This window comes from Biomphalaria glabrata, chromosome 16 (assembly GCF_947242115.1).
Source record: "Biomphalaria glabrata chromosome 16, xgBioGlab47.1, whole genome shotgun sequence".
Lineage (NCBI taxonomy): Eukaryota > Metazoa > Mollusca > Gastropoda > Planorbidae > Biomphalaria > Biomphalaria glabrata.
Window position 1 is genome coordinate 19,919,426 of NC_074726.1, and position 17,909 is coordinate 19,937,334.

The 17,909-nt window shown below is 36.0% G+C and overlaps 1 protein-coding gene across 5 annotated transcripts in view; it reads left to right on the forward strand.

The window, feature by feature from the left end:
- The window catches only part of LOC106066852 (innexin unc-9-like), a 181,379-nt gene that overhangs the window by 113,840 nt on the left and 49,630 nt on the right, over positions 1-17,909 (forward strand). The window contains exon 2 of one of the 5 annotated variants that reach the window (XM_056013841.1): positions 1,604-2,042. The exons of the other annotated variants lie outside the window; for them this stretch is intronic. The gene's annotated coding sequence lies outside the window, so the exon portion shown is untranslated. The remainder of the gene's footprint in view (positions 1-1,603; positions 2,043-17,909) is intronic. 5 annotated transcript variants of the gene reach the window in all.

Here is a 17,909-nt window from a genome sequence, read left to right on the forward strand (position 1 = left end):
ACAAAAGACATTAGACATTAGAGCTCTGAGCATGATAAAAGCAGAAACATTGGGCAATACAAAAGCATTAATATATATATATATATATATATATATATATATATATATATATATATATATATATATATATATATATATATATATATATATATATATATATATATATATATATACATATATATTACAAAGAGAGTTTGAGAGTGTGTGTTATCACACAAACTCAGAAGCGGGCACCGTCGAATTCACCCATGGACCAGTTATATTCGAACCATGGTCTTGTTTTGATCAAGTAATAAAATTTCAAAAAATCATTTGGCGTTATTTTTCACTTCAAAAGCAAACAGAACACCACTTTAGGACATTTTGATCTTGATTGTTGGCGACATTTTAAATTCTCATAAATTTGGAACAGTCCGATAATTCACAAATATGATCACACGTTTTTCATTATTGTGTCCACATCAACTTTCAATTGCTCTTTTGCCTACTAATAATTGTTTCGTTTCTTTCTTACATATTTAAGTAACAAGGTCAAAAGAGTTAAAAAAGTATATCAAAGTTGAACATGAAAATTAGCTAATGAAAGAACCTGAGACTGCAAGCGTCACGCTTTATTTGTTTTGTAAAATAAAAAAAAGGTATTAGGCTAAAGGAAACAAGACAGTTTTAATTCTGCCCAAGTCTCAATGTCTCTCACATGTGCAACATGTGACCAGTCAAAGGCTAAGATGATTATTACACACAGTAATAGAAGAAAAAAAATTGCCGAATGCAGCTGTTACTAACAAGGAAAAAAAAATACAATAGTAATTATAGTATCACTATTTTCTTGAATTAGCCTAAAAATATTTTAGCATTTTTATCAAAATTGAAAGATTTAAAGGTTTATATACTTTATATAGGATATATAAGGTCTATAAATATTTTTTTACAAAGCTTACATTAACTCAGTCTGTTTTTCTGTCTGTCTGGTACAAAGTTTGTTCACGTTATTTCTCCCACACCCCATCTCAGATGAAGCTGAAATTTTGCACAATTATTTCTTTTACCTGACAACACAAGAATCAATAAAACAAAAAATCAATTAGTTAATTGACTATTGGTAATGAATTATTTTGTTTGGTATCTCAATCAAGGGAAAGATATGTACTTGACTGAAGTGGTGAAGCTGAATTAGTCCCCTTTATAGGTCGTCGTCTGAATCTTATTGAACACAACATAAAAAATAGGATGTGAAGATAGAAACACTTGATACCGATACAATCTTCCATGTTCATAAGCTCTCCACTAGCGAAGTGGTTACCGTGTTGGCTTGAGAAGCCTGAGAGGGCTTGAGCAATGAGCTCGAATGCAGGTCATTCCCCTTTTACTTATGTTTATACATATTTTTTCTTGTTAGTCTAGATCTATTACAAATTTGCTGACATGACTGATCCAAACTAGTTAATACAATTACTATAAGCTTTGATATTCTTATTGTTTTTTTAAGCGTATTTCCATATTTTCTTGTTATAGGTTTACTTTCTCTCCTTATGTTGTGGTATAAATTAATTAGTTAATTAAAATGATGTTTCTATGTTGGATTCTAATGGACTGCAATTAGGTCTTTAAACGAACTTATTAGAAAGAACAGTCTGGCTTCGGGAGATAACTCACTTATTTCCAAGTTATTACCGAATTATTTTCAAGTTATGGTGCGCATCCAGGAGCAAATAACTCAACATAATCTCCACACCTGACCAAAACAGTTATCTCCTCCTTGATGCCGCACTGTACGGAACTGTCCCATGACTTGCCTCATGTAGACCATGTCGGAGGCAAGATTCTGGAAAAGTGTGCGGCCTGCGGCTTATCTTACCGTTAATTCAAGTGATTAAGTCTTCCAGACAGAAGACCCATTGACCTGAAGCTGACGGGGATAAAACTCTATGAGAGAAAAGAAAAAGAGAAAGAGGAAAATATTCTCAAAAAAAAAAAAAAAAAACAACTGTTGAGTTTGGATATTACAAAGTCTTGGCGGACTAGTAACTGAGGAAACATGAGTAAGCCTTGATGTTTTGTTTGTGTTGTCTAGTTACGTCTAGATCTATAGGATTAGTAGACAGGTATTGTTTGTGTGCTTTCTTTAGATTTGTAGAGTTTAATTAGCTTAGCATCTATCTATCTATCTATCTATCTATTTATCTATTTATCTATATATCTATTTATCTATATATCTATCAATCTATATATCTATCTATCTATCTATTATTCCATTCATTTATTCCTCCATATCCATTCATCCATTCATTACTCCCATATGTCTAACCATTCTATCTATCCATCCATCCATCATTGTCTATACTTTTATTCATCCGTTCTTCCATCCATCTAGCCATTCGTCCTTACGACCAGTGACTCATCAATCTATCTATCCTTCCATTCATTCTTTTCTCCATCTGTCTATCCATCCATCCATCCAGCATTGCTTCAAGCCATTGATTCTTCCACCTATCCAGCCATCCATCCAGCCATCCATCCATTCATTCAGAAATTTACAATAATTTATTTAAACGCCTTTAAAATTTGTTTGTTTTTTTTAGATGCAGAATTTATTCATTTATAAGTATGCATACATACCAACATATTGACCTACTATGCATACATACCAACATATTGACCTACTATGCATACATACCAACATATTGACCTATTATGCATACATACCAACATATTGACCTACTATGCATACATACCAACATATTGACCTACTATGCATACATACCAACATATTGACCTACTATGCATACATACCAACATATTGACCTACTATGCATACATACCAACATATTGACCTACTATGCATACATACCAACATATTGACCTACTATGCATACATACCAACATATTGACCTACTATGAATACATGTATACATAAACATTCACATGCAAACTTACATCCACAAGGTATAAATCAAGTCAAGCTTCATTCCAAGCTCTTCATGGTCTATTATTGAGATTTTATCGCTCAAAGATTACGATCGTAAATCAGGCTAGAAATTGAAATTATTTAAAAACACAAAACACAATTAAAAACAACAACCCAGATTTAAGGAAAAACGAAACAAACTGAGCATTAAGTTTTATTTCATGAGCAAGTTGTCTCCAATCGCCTCTCTGTAACAGCTTTCATTTATTTAGTATCATTACATGCAGATGGTTCATTCAAGCTGAAAGACTGTCTTTGTAAATTGCATTATATTTATGTTATCGTAAAAACAGATTGTTTTAGACCTTATAGAACACGACTCTCTATTGCTTCGTTTTTGTTTAGCAGTTGTCCATAGTTATGTTCAATTGAAGGATGGTGGCTAAACGGGGTGAATTCCATATTTTAGCAGACAGTGTACAAAGCATTGGGATCTTTCATCTAAAAGCACTAAAAAAAATTTATTGACAAATGTCATGATGTCAAATTAATTTTCTACCTTTAAAACGACTCCTTCAAAACGCATAGCAATCAAGAAAAGATAACTGTGTGCTGTTAAAGCAATTTGAAATTCAATAGCCTACCCGCGCACAACTTCTTTAACAAGTAGGACGGTCTAGTGAGCATGTAGTCTAGTTCTGTTTGACTTCAGTTCACAACAGTGAGTCTAGTTCTGTTTGACTTCACAACAGTGAGTCTAGTTCTGTTTGACTTCACAACAGTGAGTCTAGTTCTGTGTGACTTCACAACAGTGAGTCTAGTTCTGTTTGACTTCAGTTCACAGCGGTGAGTCTAGTTCTGTTTGACTTCACAACAGTGAGTCTAGTTCTGTTTGACTTCACAACAGTGAGTCTAGTTCTGTTTGACTTCAGTTCACAACAGTGAGTCTAGTTCTGTTTAACTTCACAACAGTGAGTCTAGTTCTGTGTGACTTCAGTTCACAACAGTGAGTCTATTTCTGTTTGACTTCACAACAGTGAGTCTAGTTCTGTGTGACTTCACAGCAGTGAGTCTAGTTCTGTTTGACTTCAGTTCACAACAGTGAGTCTAGTTCTGTGTGACTTCAGTTCACAACAGTGAGTCTAGTTCTGTTTGACTTCACAGCAGTGAGTCTAGTTCTGTTTGACTTCACAGCAGTGAGTCTAGTTCTGTTTGACTTCACAGCAGTGAGTCTAGTTCTGTTTGACTTCAGTTCACAGCAGTGAGTCTAGTTCTGTTTGACTTCACAACAGTGAGTCTAGTTCTGTTTGACTTCACAGCAGTGAGTCTAGTTCTGTTTGACTTCACAGCAGTGAGTCTAGTTCTGTTTGACTTCAGTTCACAACAGTGAGTCTAGTTCTGTTTGACTTCACAACAGTGAGTCTAGTTCTGTTTGACTTCACAACAGTGAGTCTAGTTCTGTGTGACTTCAGTTCACAGCAGTGAGTCTAGTTCTGTGTGACTTCACAACAGTGAGTCTAGTTCTGTTTGACTTCACAACAGTGAGTCTAGTTCTGTTTGACTTCAGTTCACAACAGTGAGTCTAGTTCTGTTTGACTTCACAACAGTGAGTCTAGTTCTGTGTGACTTCAGTTCACAACAGTGAGTCTATTTCTGTTTGACTTCACAACAGTGAGTCTAGTTCTGTGTGACTTCACAGCAGTGAGTCTAGTTCTGTTTGACTTCAGTTCACAGCAGTAAGTCTAGTTCTGTTTGACTTCAGTTCACAACAGTGAGTCTAGTTCTGTTTGACTTCACAACAGTGAGTCTAGTTCTGTGTGACTTCAGTTCACAACAGTGAGTCTAGTTCTGTTTGACTTCACAACAGTGAGCCTAGTTCTGTGTGACTTCACAGCAGTGAGTCTAGTTCTGTTTGACTTCACAGCAGTGAGTCTAGTTCTGTTTGACTTCAGTTCACAACAGTGAGTCTAGTTCTGTTTGACTTCACAGCAGTGAGTCTAGTTCTGTTTGACTTCACAGCAGTGAGTCTAGTTCTGTTTGACTTCACAGCAGTGAGTCTAGTTCTGTTTGACTTCACAGCAGTGAGTCTAGTTCTGTTTGACTTCAGTTCACAGCAGTGAGTCTAGTTCTGTTTGACTTCACAACAGTGAGTCTAGTTCTGTTTGACTTCACAGCAGTGAGTCTAGTTCTGTTTGACTTCAGTTCACAGCAGTGAGTCTAGTTCTGTGTGACTTCAGTTCACAACAGTGAGTCTAGTTCTGTTTGACTTCACAACAGTGAGCCTAGTTCTGTGTGACTTCACAGCAGTGAGTCTAGTTCTGTTTGACTTCACAGCAGTGAGTCTAGTTCTGTTTGACTTCAGTTCACAACAGTGAGTCTAGTTCTGTTTGACTTCACAGCAGTGAGTCTAGTTCTGTTTGACTTCACAGCAGTGAGTCTAGTTCTGTTTGACTTCACAGCAGTGAGTCTAGTTCTGTTTGACTTCACAGCAGTGAGTCTAGTTCTGTTTGACTTCAGTTCACAGCAGTGAGTCTAGTTCTGTTTGACTTCACAACAGTGAGTCTAGTTCTGTTTGACTTCACAGCAGTGAGTCTAGTTCTGTTTGACTTCAGTTCACAGCAGTGAGTCTAGTTCTGTTTGACTTCAGTTCACAACAGTGAGTCTAGTTCTGTTTGACTTCAGTTCACAACAGTGAGTCTAGTTCTGTTTGACTTCAGTTCACAGCAGTGAGTCTAGTTCTGTTTGACTTTACAGCAGTGAGTCTAGTTCTGTTTGACTTCAGTTCACAACAGTGAGTCTAGTTCTGTTTGACTTCACAGCAGTGAGTCTAGTTCTGTTTGACTTCAGTTCACAACACTGAGTCTAGTTAATGAATAAAAAAATTAACCATTTAGTAAATTAAATAGTTTTATTACGTAATTAATTTTGCTTGATATTGAAAAAGGGAAATAAATATTACAGTTGTGTTGGTGGAGAGATTTGGTTTTGGTTTTGTGGATAAAAACAACAACAATATTGTTATGACCCTATTGGCGGCACAAAAGGGTTAACTATAGGCTCAGCTGACACACACGTGAATCACTCAGGTCAGCGGGGCCATGGACAAGGGACAGTACTACGATTACACGATTACACGCAAATACGTGATCGAAAGCCTGCGTGTACGAGTGACACAGTGTGTAGGAAAGCGGCAGTTCAAGACCGGAGAGCGTTGAGACCGGGACTGTTAGTCAGCCATGAAGTCGGTCCTGGTGCAGTCCTCCAGTGAAACGTACGAGTCTAGGAAGAGATAGAGACAGTAGAGTAGTGGTTCCCAAACTTTTTTGTCTCGTAGACCCCTTGCCATGTTTTCTGGTTTTCGGTAGACCCCCTGCTTAACTTTCACATTTTTGCAAATTCAACATTTTTTAAAACTAATTTCTATCTGTAGAAAAAGTAAAGTAAAGTTCCCCTCAGACCTAGTGGTCTATAGAGCAGATGATGTAAAGGTCATCTGTTTCTGTGGCCTACGATTATCGAGGGTGTCATGTGGCCAGCACAACGACCAACAGCCTTTACTTTCCCCAACTAATGTCAGGTACCCATTAGAGTTGGGAGGCCTTAGAGGCGCCCAAAGGATCCCGAAATTAAAAATCCAAGTCTTCAACAGGATTCAAACTCGGGACCTCCGGTTCAGAAGCCAAGCACTTTACCGCTCAACCAAAACGACTCCTAATTTCTATCTGTAGAGAGTTGAAAAGTGAAAAAGTAATTTAAAGCTACATATTAGAGATTTTAGAGATCTCTCTTTTTTATTGATAAAATTCAAAACCAATTAAAGTAACAATATGTATTGCTGGAATCTCCAAACACAATGGCCTTAAGTATCGTTGTAAGAGTTTTCGCAAAGAGCAGCTTCTCGTGTATTTGTTGACGTTTCACGAGTTGCTCAAATATTGAGTCCGCACGAAGATGTTATCACTATCGGGAGAAAGAGCGAAGGCGACCAGTAAGCTTCGAGCATGAAGGGCTCATTAGTCTTGGCTGGCTACCCACCTAGCAGAAGTAAAACTGAATTCAAAACTCTCCTGTCTTGCAACTCAAACATGGGAAAGGTTTTGTGGGTTAACCTGAGGAAAATAAGGATCCGGCGACCATAATGCAGTTTGCAGCACACACCACTACATCCTGTCAGAACCTGTGACGCTGCTGAGCCCAAACCTATATAAGTCGTTTGCAAAGAATAACATATGAAGCTTTTAATTTTATAACTCATGCCACCGAAGTAACCTTGAACTGTATTGTTACTTAAAGAAATTATTTTAATAATATCAGATGTGGGTTTGTGTAAAACAGGTTTTAAAACTACAACGGCTGGTAAAAATCAATGTTTTACCTATGGTGTTTTCCGCATTTTGCCATAAATAAGTAAATTTTCCCTTTCAGGCATTGTGATGATGTTATGGTCATCTGTTTCTTTGGCCAACGGTTAACGAGCAGGGTGTCATGTGGGCAGAACAACGACCAACCGCCTTTACTTTTACTAACATAATTCAGGTACCCATTAGAGATGGGGGGACTCAGGGGAGCCCTGAAAATCCTGAAATTCAAAATTCCCAGAGATTTGAACCCAGGACCCCAATTACGGAAGCCAAGCGCTTAACCACTACCACCACACCCTTAATTTGCTATAAGTGAACAGATATTGTAAGACTCATAGACCACCATCTTCTCTACATGATGTTGAATAGAGATTTTGTGGGTCTATTCTGAACTTTATGTTTGAATGTTCAAAAGTTTTTCAAATCTATATCTTTTTATCATGGTGATATTGTCGCAGATGATCCTCAAGCGTAATTAGTTTTATATCGTCATAAAAAAGGCAATCGGTAACCGCTTGGTTGACAAGGAAAGAATGAACAATTTTATATAATCAACGCTAGACAGTCTACATTTCTTTTTAAACATTATTTACATGAAGACAAAATTAAGTTATTTTAATGAGTATTGAAATTAAATACAACAATTTTTCGTTTGAATAGCAGGATAAATATTTAAATGATTAACTAATTTACAAATTATATATAGTGTGAAGAATTCCATTAATGGGATGTAAAAATTAAAGTCACGACCTGCTTATATGAAATCTATTATCATAGACCCCCTTGGACATCTCATGGACCCCCAATTTGTTTTTTCCCTTTCGTAGACCCCTTGAAAGTCTTCGTAGACCCCTAGGGGTCTATATAGACCACTTTGGGAATCACTGCAGTAGAGTTTTGTACGGTGATGTACAATGTAACATTTTAGTTGTTGATGTGTTTGTAGCCAATTGTCTAGTATTGGCTGTTATCTACTTGACCATTAGTAAAGTACCCGATATTGTGGAGCTCTTGTTGTCAGGTTCTTGATGTGTTGATGTATTGTGTTGTGTTTAGCAGTGTTTGCAGAAGGTCTGATTAGGAGAGAATCGTAGCAATATTATTAATTTCTCTGTTAATTAATAAGCCTATTTTCCATTGTCTAGAAACAGGGCTGGCTTAAAAATTGCGGGGCTCAATTTAATAGAAGCTTGTGACCCCCCCCCACTTTTCTATTTTTTTACAATAACAACTATTACTATTAATTAGATCATAATATCAACTTTTATTATACAACATGCATAGGAAGCAGCTCAAATGTAATAGGCGCCATTGGGTTAATCAAATTTACGCGACTAACGTCAATCGTATGATAAACTAAATAAGTCCTACATCTTTAAAACCCTGTGACAAGAGCCATGACTGATAGTGATATGCTAAGTGTAAATGGTGGGTCCCCAACCAGGCTATGGGCCATATTTGGAGCAATCGATCAAATCTGGCCGGCCCTGTCTAGAAATACATATTGTCAATAGAAACAAATAAATATCTTTATGTTCATGCTACTAGTTATGATTTTATTGGTGTTTTGAGGATGTTTCACTCACGACCTAGACAGCAATCTAACCACTCACCTTCCTTTTTTAAACACCTGCAAAGATTTCAGTCTACAAACACACCTGGCATGATTCAACCGCGTCCCCGTGTAAGACTGCTTACTTTAAGGTACTTCACAATCCTTAGTTTGTTTCGTTTACTTCAAATAATCTCATTTTTAAACAAGATCCGAACTTTTAATTTAACCGGAAGTGAATGTCACCACAGAAATAAACTGAACAAATAAGTCATTTACTTTTTAAGAGCAGACGATGGAAACTATTGACGTCAGTTCCCTGAAGTAATTTCTCTCAAACAATATTTGTAAATATATAAATATCTCTTCGAAAAGAAATCGGTTGCTATGCAACACTTCGTGGTTATAGTTTTTTTCTAGTGTTTCCCAAACTATTTTCCTTCGGAACCCTAGTGTTCCTCGTGGCCTGAATAAGGGGTCAACAAGCTACTGGAATAATTCACTAGTAGGCCACCACATGAATTAATCTCCCTAAAAAATAAACAAAAGTGTTCCGGTAATTACCCAGAATGTGCGAAGTGTTCCGTCAAGGAAAAAGTTTGGGCATCACTGGTTTAGTCAATATTTAGATCTTAAAAAGTTGTGATCGCTATAGGGTTACTTCCCTTGATTCTTCAATGGATGAAAGATGGATAAAGTGTTTCTGTTTTTATTTTCTTTGGCCATTATTGTTTCTATAATTAGCTGTAACTTAGTTCTGTCTACATGCTGGACCGAGGTTACGTAGTTTACAGTGACAGCTCTCCTTTTGACGTTACTTTTTGTTATTTAAAACTTCTCTGGATGAAACTTACATGATGTCTGGCTTCGTCACTTGGAACTAGATCTAACTGTTCCTTCTCTTTTTCTTGTGACTAGATGCACACACTCGCTTCCATGTGTGTCTCTTATATCGTTCTCTCGCCCTCTCCTCGTGCAATGTCTACTATCACTACTCATTAAGTTAAATGGTATTTGTATTGAATGTATAAGAAAGTTTAGGTTTGTAATTCTTTAGAATATCTTGGTTTTTCTATAGCAAATCTTGGTTTTTCTATGGCATATCTTGGTTTTTCTATTGCATATCTTGGTTTTTCTATGGCATATCTTGGTTTTTCTATAGCATATCTTGGTTTTTCTATAGCAAATCTTGGTTTTTCTATTGCATATCTTGGTTTTTCTATGGCATATCTTGGTTTTTCTATAGCATATCTTGGTTTTTCTATAGCATATCTTGGTTTTTCTATGGCATATCTTGTTTTTTTCCCCTAACTCCTTTTTTACCTCTCGTTCTATTTCTTTCTTTCTTCCTCTGTCTCGCCTCTCCCTCTCTTCTTCTATGCCTCAATATCTTGAACTCTTTTAGCCCTGTCTCTTTTCCTCTTTCTCTTTTTCAATTTTTTTCTTTCTCTCGCTTTCTTTTTCCTTATCTTTTTTTCTTCTTTCTTTCTTTCTTCTCTCTTTCTCTTTTTACAAAGCTTATATCAACTCACTCAGTCTGTCTGATACAAATTCTGAACACGTTATTTCTCCCAGACCCATTCTCGGATCAAGCTGAAACTTAACACAATTATTTATGTTCCTCAACAAATACGAATCAATTTTTTAAAACTAAACCAATTAGTTAATTAAACAGTGACAATTAATTAAATTATGTTTGATATCGAAAAGGGGAAATAAATAGTACAATATTGAGAAATATGGCTGTAATAACCAATTAGATAATAAATAGTGATAATTAATTAATCTTGATTGATATTGGAAAAGGAAAGTAAATCTAACAGTATTGAGATATGTGGCGTTCTTCCCCTTTAAAGAGCTCTTTTTTTTTCTTTTTTGGTTTTTAAATTATTAAAAAAAAAATTTTTCGTTTTCTTATTTTATTTTCCTTTTTTCTAGTATCTCATTCTCTTTTTTTTTTCTCTAATTTCTCTCTCTCACACTCTCTTTTATATCTCTCTGTCCCTCCTTCTTGTTCTTTCTCTCCATCTCTCTCTCTCTCTCCCTCTCCCTCTCACACACACACAGACTAGCAATACTGAACAAGTTCACCATGTAATTCAAACTGATCACAACAATACACTACATTACACTCAGGAAAATAGACTCACTGTCTTGGGGTCCACCTGCTGAGTCTGATCAATCTTCAGATCTCTAGACCTTATTACCTTTATTTCAAAGGTTGATGACTGAATCATTCATTGGTACAAACCTAACCAGGGGCGGCGCGGTGTCGGGATGCGAAGGGGTATACTGTTACTGCTGTGCTACATGGCAATCGACTCTACCTACTCGAGTTTAATTACAGTTTGATGATTACTGCCTTCTATTACTTTGTCACTGCCCACTTTTTTTTTTACAACCTTGAAAACCATAATTACGTAACAACGTAGTGGTTTTTAAATTTAATATGAAGATATAGCACTCTTATAGTACCTAATCAAGGTTCATGGCATCAGTGTTGTTGTGTTTTGCATTAAGTTGCTTTGTGAATATCTGATTTCTGAAAGTTTTCATTTTGTTATTGGTTCCATAAAGATCTAACTATGAGTTTGGATTCAAACCAGGCATTTAATCTAAGGGGTGGAACTTTTTCTAACAAAATCGTGCATAAAAAAGTAAATCATGTATAATCAAAACATTGTGACTTGTTTTAGAAGCAATCTACTATTCAACAAGAAGATAACATTGAGAAATATGACAGTAAATGTGGCTGTAAATGTGGCTGTAAATGTGGCTGTAAATGTGGCTGTAAATGTGGCTGTAAATGTGGCTGTAAAAGTGGCTGTAAATGTGGCTCAAAATGTGGCTGTAAATGTGGCTGTAAATGTGGTTGTAAATGTGGCTGTAAATGTGGTTGTAAATGTGGTTGTAAATGTGGTTGTAAATGTGGATGTAAATGTGGATGTAAATGTGGATGTAAATGTGGCTGTAAATGTGGATGTAAATGTGGATGTAAATGTGGCTGTAAATGTGGCTGTAAATGTGGTGGTATTTTCTCCTTGGATGAAATTTACTTTTTTTTTTTTATTTAAATTTTTTAATTTTTTTTTCTCTTTTTCTTATTTTATGTTTCTCTTTTCTACTATCTTAGTCTTTTTTTTTCTTCTTTACACTCTTTCATAATCACTTTTTCTTTCTCTCTTCTTTTTCTGTCTCTTCCTTTCTCTCTCTGTCAACAAGTTAAAAATTCGTTCTCCTTAATTAAAAAAGAAATAAAGAGTCAATCCATTGGCCACTTCCCTGTCTGAGCGTGTGGTTTGTACTCTGAATGATCGCGGGCTTGAATTCTGCCCGCCCCCTGACCCTCTGTCCTGTAGGAGCTAGAATCTGACCCTCTGTCCTGTAGGAGCTAGAATCTGACCCTCTGTCTTGTAGGAGCTAGAATCTGATCATCTTCAATTCTGAAGAATCGCTCGAAACATGTAAAACCAAGAAACAAAAAATGCTCACGATTCCGACGCTGTAATGAGGTCACTGACATAGTGCATTAATTAAAGGTGACTTACCTGTATAGAACCTACTCGTAACTCAAGACAAATACGTAACTTGAGACGTGTGATTCAAATAAACCCGCTTAGGCGCAATCCGATTAACAAACGTGCTATTTAATCTCCGGAACAGGAGAGCATTTCCTATATGTATTAAACTCGAGTTTTATAAAGTATTTTTAACATGTTTCATGATTAGACACCTTCTCTCCCCCAAGCATACCAGTGGGGTCAATGAAACCATCTGTTACCTAATCCTACATGGTATATATCAAACAGTCACTTTGTTTTGTGTAAGAAAAAAAAATTAATGCATTATGAATACGATTATATAGTTCAAGCTGGTATTATTATTTGATTATTACAATTTAAATGTTTAATCAGTTTTCATTTTCCAAATGTTATTAGCGATTTGTTGTTGTTGCTGTTTTGCCCTATATATCCGTTACTTTTTTTAAAACGTTCTTTCTAGACAAGGGAAATAACTCACTAGCATCATTATTTTATTGTTATATATGTTACATACTACAGCAGACTTTACCTAATAAAATCTTCTATAACATGACTAAATGATACAGTTCTAAACTGTTGATTCAACGTTTTAGTTAGAACCCTGGTGTGCATTAAGATTGTTAATGAAGACATCACGCTAGGCTTCTAGGCTTGCAAAACTGTATTTATTTGATTAGTGATTACAAATAATTAACTTATAGATCATAAGCTTCAAGACTTTTAGACTTTTTAGGCTAGCCAATTAACTTATAAATCTGTAAACGTATAAACCTATAGACCTGTGGAGCTTTAGACCTGTAAACGTATAGACCTGTAGACCTTTAGACATGTAGACCTTTAGACATGTAGACCTTTAGACTTACAGTCTTATCTTATAAAATACAGACGTTACTTCAAAAAAGAAGATTATTACGCCCAACGCGTATCTCTAGGTCTATCTAGTCATGCATGTTTATCAATGACGTAATCTTGACCAACTCCTTGGTTTTCCTGGCTGATTCAGGCAACGCATTCCATGCTCTAAGACCTAAAGACTTGTAAATTTAAAGACCTATAGACCTAGTTTCAAAGTTACAATGCACATCTCACACAGAGATTTCGTTCCAATAACCAATGCTAAATATGTAGAACTAAAGTGTCTTTGAAATGATCCTGAAATAGAGAATAAAACTATGGCTGACAACATTAGGTTAATGAAGATTTAGGCACAATTAATTAATTACCCTAATGATTTACTCTCGCCTTGTATTGATAATGTCTGTGTTTAACAAGTCTTTCAGATGTGTGTGTGTGTGTGTGTGCGTCTTGAACAAATCTATGTGTGTGTGCATTTAACAAGTCTATGTGTGTGTGTGCATTTAACAAGCCTATGTGTGTGTGTGTTTAACAGGTCTATGTGTGTATTGACAATGATCTAAAACTGAAAAACAGTATCTTCATTCACTACCTCTTTGGTTGTGTGTTCGTACGTCTGCTTTTTGGTGTGTGGGCTACGGGGCACCAAGGCTAACACTTTTACAATTTCAAAACATCTCGTTTGTCCTTACTTTTATTCTTCCACATGAGATAATGTGAATATGTCTCTAAGGTCAGCTCTTGTATTTGATTGTTAAGTTTAAAAGTCTTGCTTTGAATTTGGGGGAGTAAGTAAAAGAAACAAGATAAGAATCATGTACTACTACTAGGGCTGTAGTCAAATTACAACTAAATCACAGCATCATATTATTAGTTTCCCCTTTCGGACAGGCGCGGCTTAATTGATCAATTACATGTGACCAAAGAGACTTCAAAGTTTGTATATTAGTTGACCACCTACTAAACACAAGAAAGGCTGCAGAAACTCGACGATGTGAAACTAATTTCAAAGTCGTAATATACATCTCACGCAGATATTTCTTTCAAATAATCAATGCAAAATATGTATAACTGCTTCTGCGGAGTTTTTGTGAGGCTGCTACACGCAGTTCTAGATTATAGCACATATTGTGATGTTGCTACACACAGTTTTAGCACATATTCTGATGTTGCTAATCAGTTCTAACACATATTGTGATGTTGCTACACTCAGGTTTAGCACATATTGTGATTCTGTTGATTTTAAATTGTTTTTATTTTTTTTTTATTTTTACCGAACCTTCTAAGCTAAGGAGGAGGGGGACTGCTGTGCGAGCTACAGCCTCACGTCCATACCAAGGATCAGCCTTAAGTCCATAACCAAGGATCAGCCTTACGTCCATAACCAAGGATCAGCCTTAATTCCATAACCAAGGATCATCTTTACGTCCATAACCAAGGATCAGCCTTACGTCCATAACCAAGATAAGCCTTACGTCCATAACCAAGGATCAGCCTCACGTCCATAACCAAGTATCAGCCTTACGTCCATAACCAAGTATCAGCCTTATGTCCATAACCAAGGATCAGCCTTACGTCCATAACCAAGTATCAGCCTTAAGATCATAACCAAGGATCAGCCTTATGTCCATAACCAAGATAAGCCTTACGACCATAACCAAGGATCAGCCTTACGTCCATAACCAAGTATCAGCCTTACGTCCATAACCAAGGATCAGTCTTATATCCATAACCAAGGATCAGTCTTATATCCATAACCAAGGATCAGTCTTATATCCATAACCAAGGATCAGTCTTATATCCATAACCAAGGATCAGTCTTATATCCATAACCAAGGATCAGTCTTATATCCATAACCAAGGATCAGTCTTATATCCATAACCAAGGATCAGTTTTATATCCATAACCAAGGATCAGTCTTATATCCATAACCAAGGATCAGCCTTATATCCATAACCAAGGATCAGTCTTATATCCATAACCAAGGATCAGTCTTATATCCATAACCAAGGATCAGTCTTATATCCATAACCAAGGATCAGTCTTATATCCATAACCAAGGATCAGTCTTATATCCATAACCAAGGATCAGCCTTATATCCATAACCAAGGATCAGTTTTATATCCATAACCAAGGATCAGTCTTATATCCATAACCAAGGATCAGTCTTATATCCATAACCAAGGATCAGTTTTATATCCATAACCAAGGATCAGTCTTATACCCATAACCAAGGATCAGGATTGTGTAAATCGGATTATCAAAGACACTTTTTGTTTTTATTAGATGACCGCGATAGACTGACAGACAACTTAAACACAACAGGCTTTTATTTCACATACGAATATCAGAATATTTAAACTTTTTTTTTTAAACATAGATATTCAATAGGACTAATACTTATTTTAGATACACTTATTTAAACAGGAGTTCGATTAATCCATAACCAAGGATCAGTCTTATATCCATAACCAAGGATCAGTCTTATATCCATAACCAAGGATCAGTCTTATATCCATAACCAAGGATCAGTCTTATATCCATAACCAAGGATCAGCCTTATATCCATAACCAGGATCATTCTTACGTCCATAACCAAGGATCAGTTTTACGTCCATAACCAAGGATCAGTTTTACGTCCATAACCAAGGCTGAGCCGTTCATTTAACCCAGAGTGTCATCGAGATTGTGTAAATCGGATTATCAAAGACACTTTTTGTTTTTATTAGATGACCGCGATAGACTGACAGACAACTTAAACACAACAGGCTTTTATTTCACATACGAATATCAGAATATTTAAACTTTTTTTTTTAAACATAGATATTCAATAGGACTAATACTTATTTTAGATACACTTATTTAAACAGGAGTTCGATTAATCCATAACCAAGGATCAGTCTTATATCCATAACCAAGGATCAGTCTTATATCCATAACCAAGGATCAGTCTTATATCCATAACCAAGGATCAGTCTTATATCCATAACCAAGGATCAGCCTTATATCCATAACCAGGATCATTCTTACGTCCATAACCAAGGATCAGTTTTACGTCCATAACCAAGGATCAGTTTTACGTCCATAACCAAGGCTGAGCCGTTCATTTAACCCAGAGTGTCATCGAGATTGTGTAAATCGGATTATCAAAGACACTTTTTGTTTTTATTAGATGACCGCGATAGACTGACAGACAACTTAAACACAACAGGCTTTTATTTCACATACGAATATCAGAATATTTAAACTTTTTTTTTTAAACATAGATATTCAATAGGACTAATACTTATTTTAGATACACTTATTTAAACAGGAGTTCGATTAATACAGCCAGACTAAGTAGACCATATAAACTAGAGTGGATTTTTCTTTTCATCTATAGCGTACACACTCTTGCATGTAAATTCTTTAGTACAGATGCACATGTACACAAACACATACACTTGGTTCCTTGCCCCAGACTGATGACTTGAAGTAGCGATGAGTGTTACAAAGTAAAAACACACACCTCAGTTCTGACACGTTGATTGGTTCTTTTGGTTTGTTTTGGTGTTGAACCATTTTGAAGAGTAGGGGTTTGAGACTAAGTCGTCTGCAACGATTCAGATACACTCTTAAGTTAATAGAAATCTGTGAGATTAGACACAGTGTTCAATTATTAGGTCAAATTTACAGCTGTAGACTTGTAGACATCTACCAATTTACTAGCGCTGTAATTCAGACTTTGAAAAGTTGTAGGTTTAGAGATTAGACTAATCCGATTTTAGGTTGTAAAATGTTGATTGAGCTCCGTTTTTTTATTTCTCAATGCAGCTTAATTTATCTTTACCTAAAAATCTCTTTGCACTAACGCTAAACATCTGGATGGCTGCCTGGCCGTGTAGTCAGATCTTCGGACTGTCATTACGAAGTTCCCAGGTTTGAAACCTGCTCGCTACCATCCCCTGCGTCGTACAAAAGACTTTTTTTATCATTTCTAAAGGAATGTCGAAAACCTCCAAATCAAATCTGTCAACCTAAGTAGAGCTAATCATCTCTTTTCCCTAAACGTGAAGCTCTATTAAATTTAAACCTAAACATCACCATACAAAAATCTAAACCTGATCTCTTTGAATACCAGAGCAGCAACATTCGGATGTTTTCTTAGACCATGTTATGTTAGTAGCACTGCAAGGCGTTTTTAGAAATCCTACTATCTAGCAGAATTCGTAAACATACAATAAAAATAACTGAATAGAGTATGGAAAAAAAAAGATTAGGATGACATGATGAGTCCATTGGATTATAGTCATGAGCTTGTCTATGCTGATTTAGTCTATTAGCTCCTTGAAACTTATCAGTTGTGATATTTGCAATATAGGGAAAGCCAATGGTCTAAGTCTAAATGTCATTGACAGAAGAAGAAGAAACAATGAGGACAGCCCATGCACACAGTGCTGGATTTAGCTAAAGGCAACATGGATCCCGCTTGCCTGTGGGCCTCAAAAATAATTACAAGGAAAAATTTCAATATTTTTGACGAAAGAGTACATAGAAAAACTGCCTGTACAGCAAGCCCCAAATCTCTATGAGTAAAATTTCTCTCCTGTATGATGATGATTAGTAATCAAATATTATATCTCACACAAACACACACACACAGATTTCTCATATTTAGCATTCATAATGTGACACTGAATAGTCCAATAA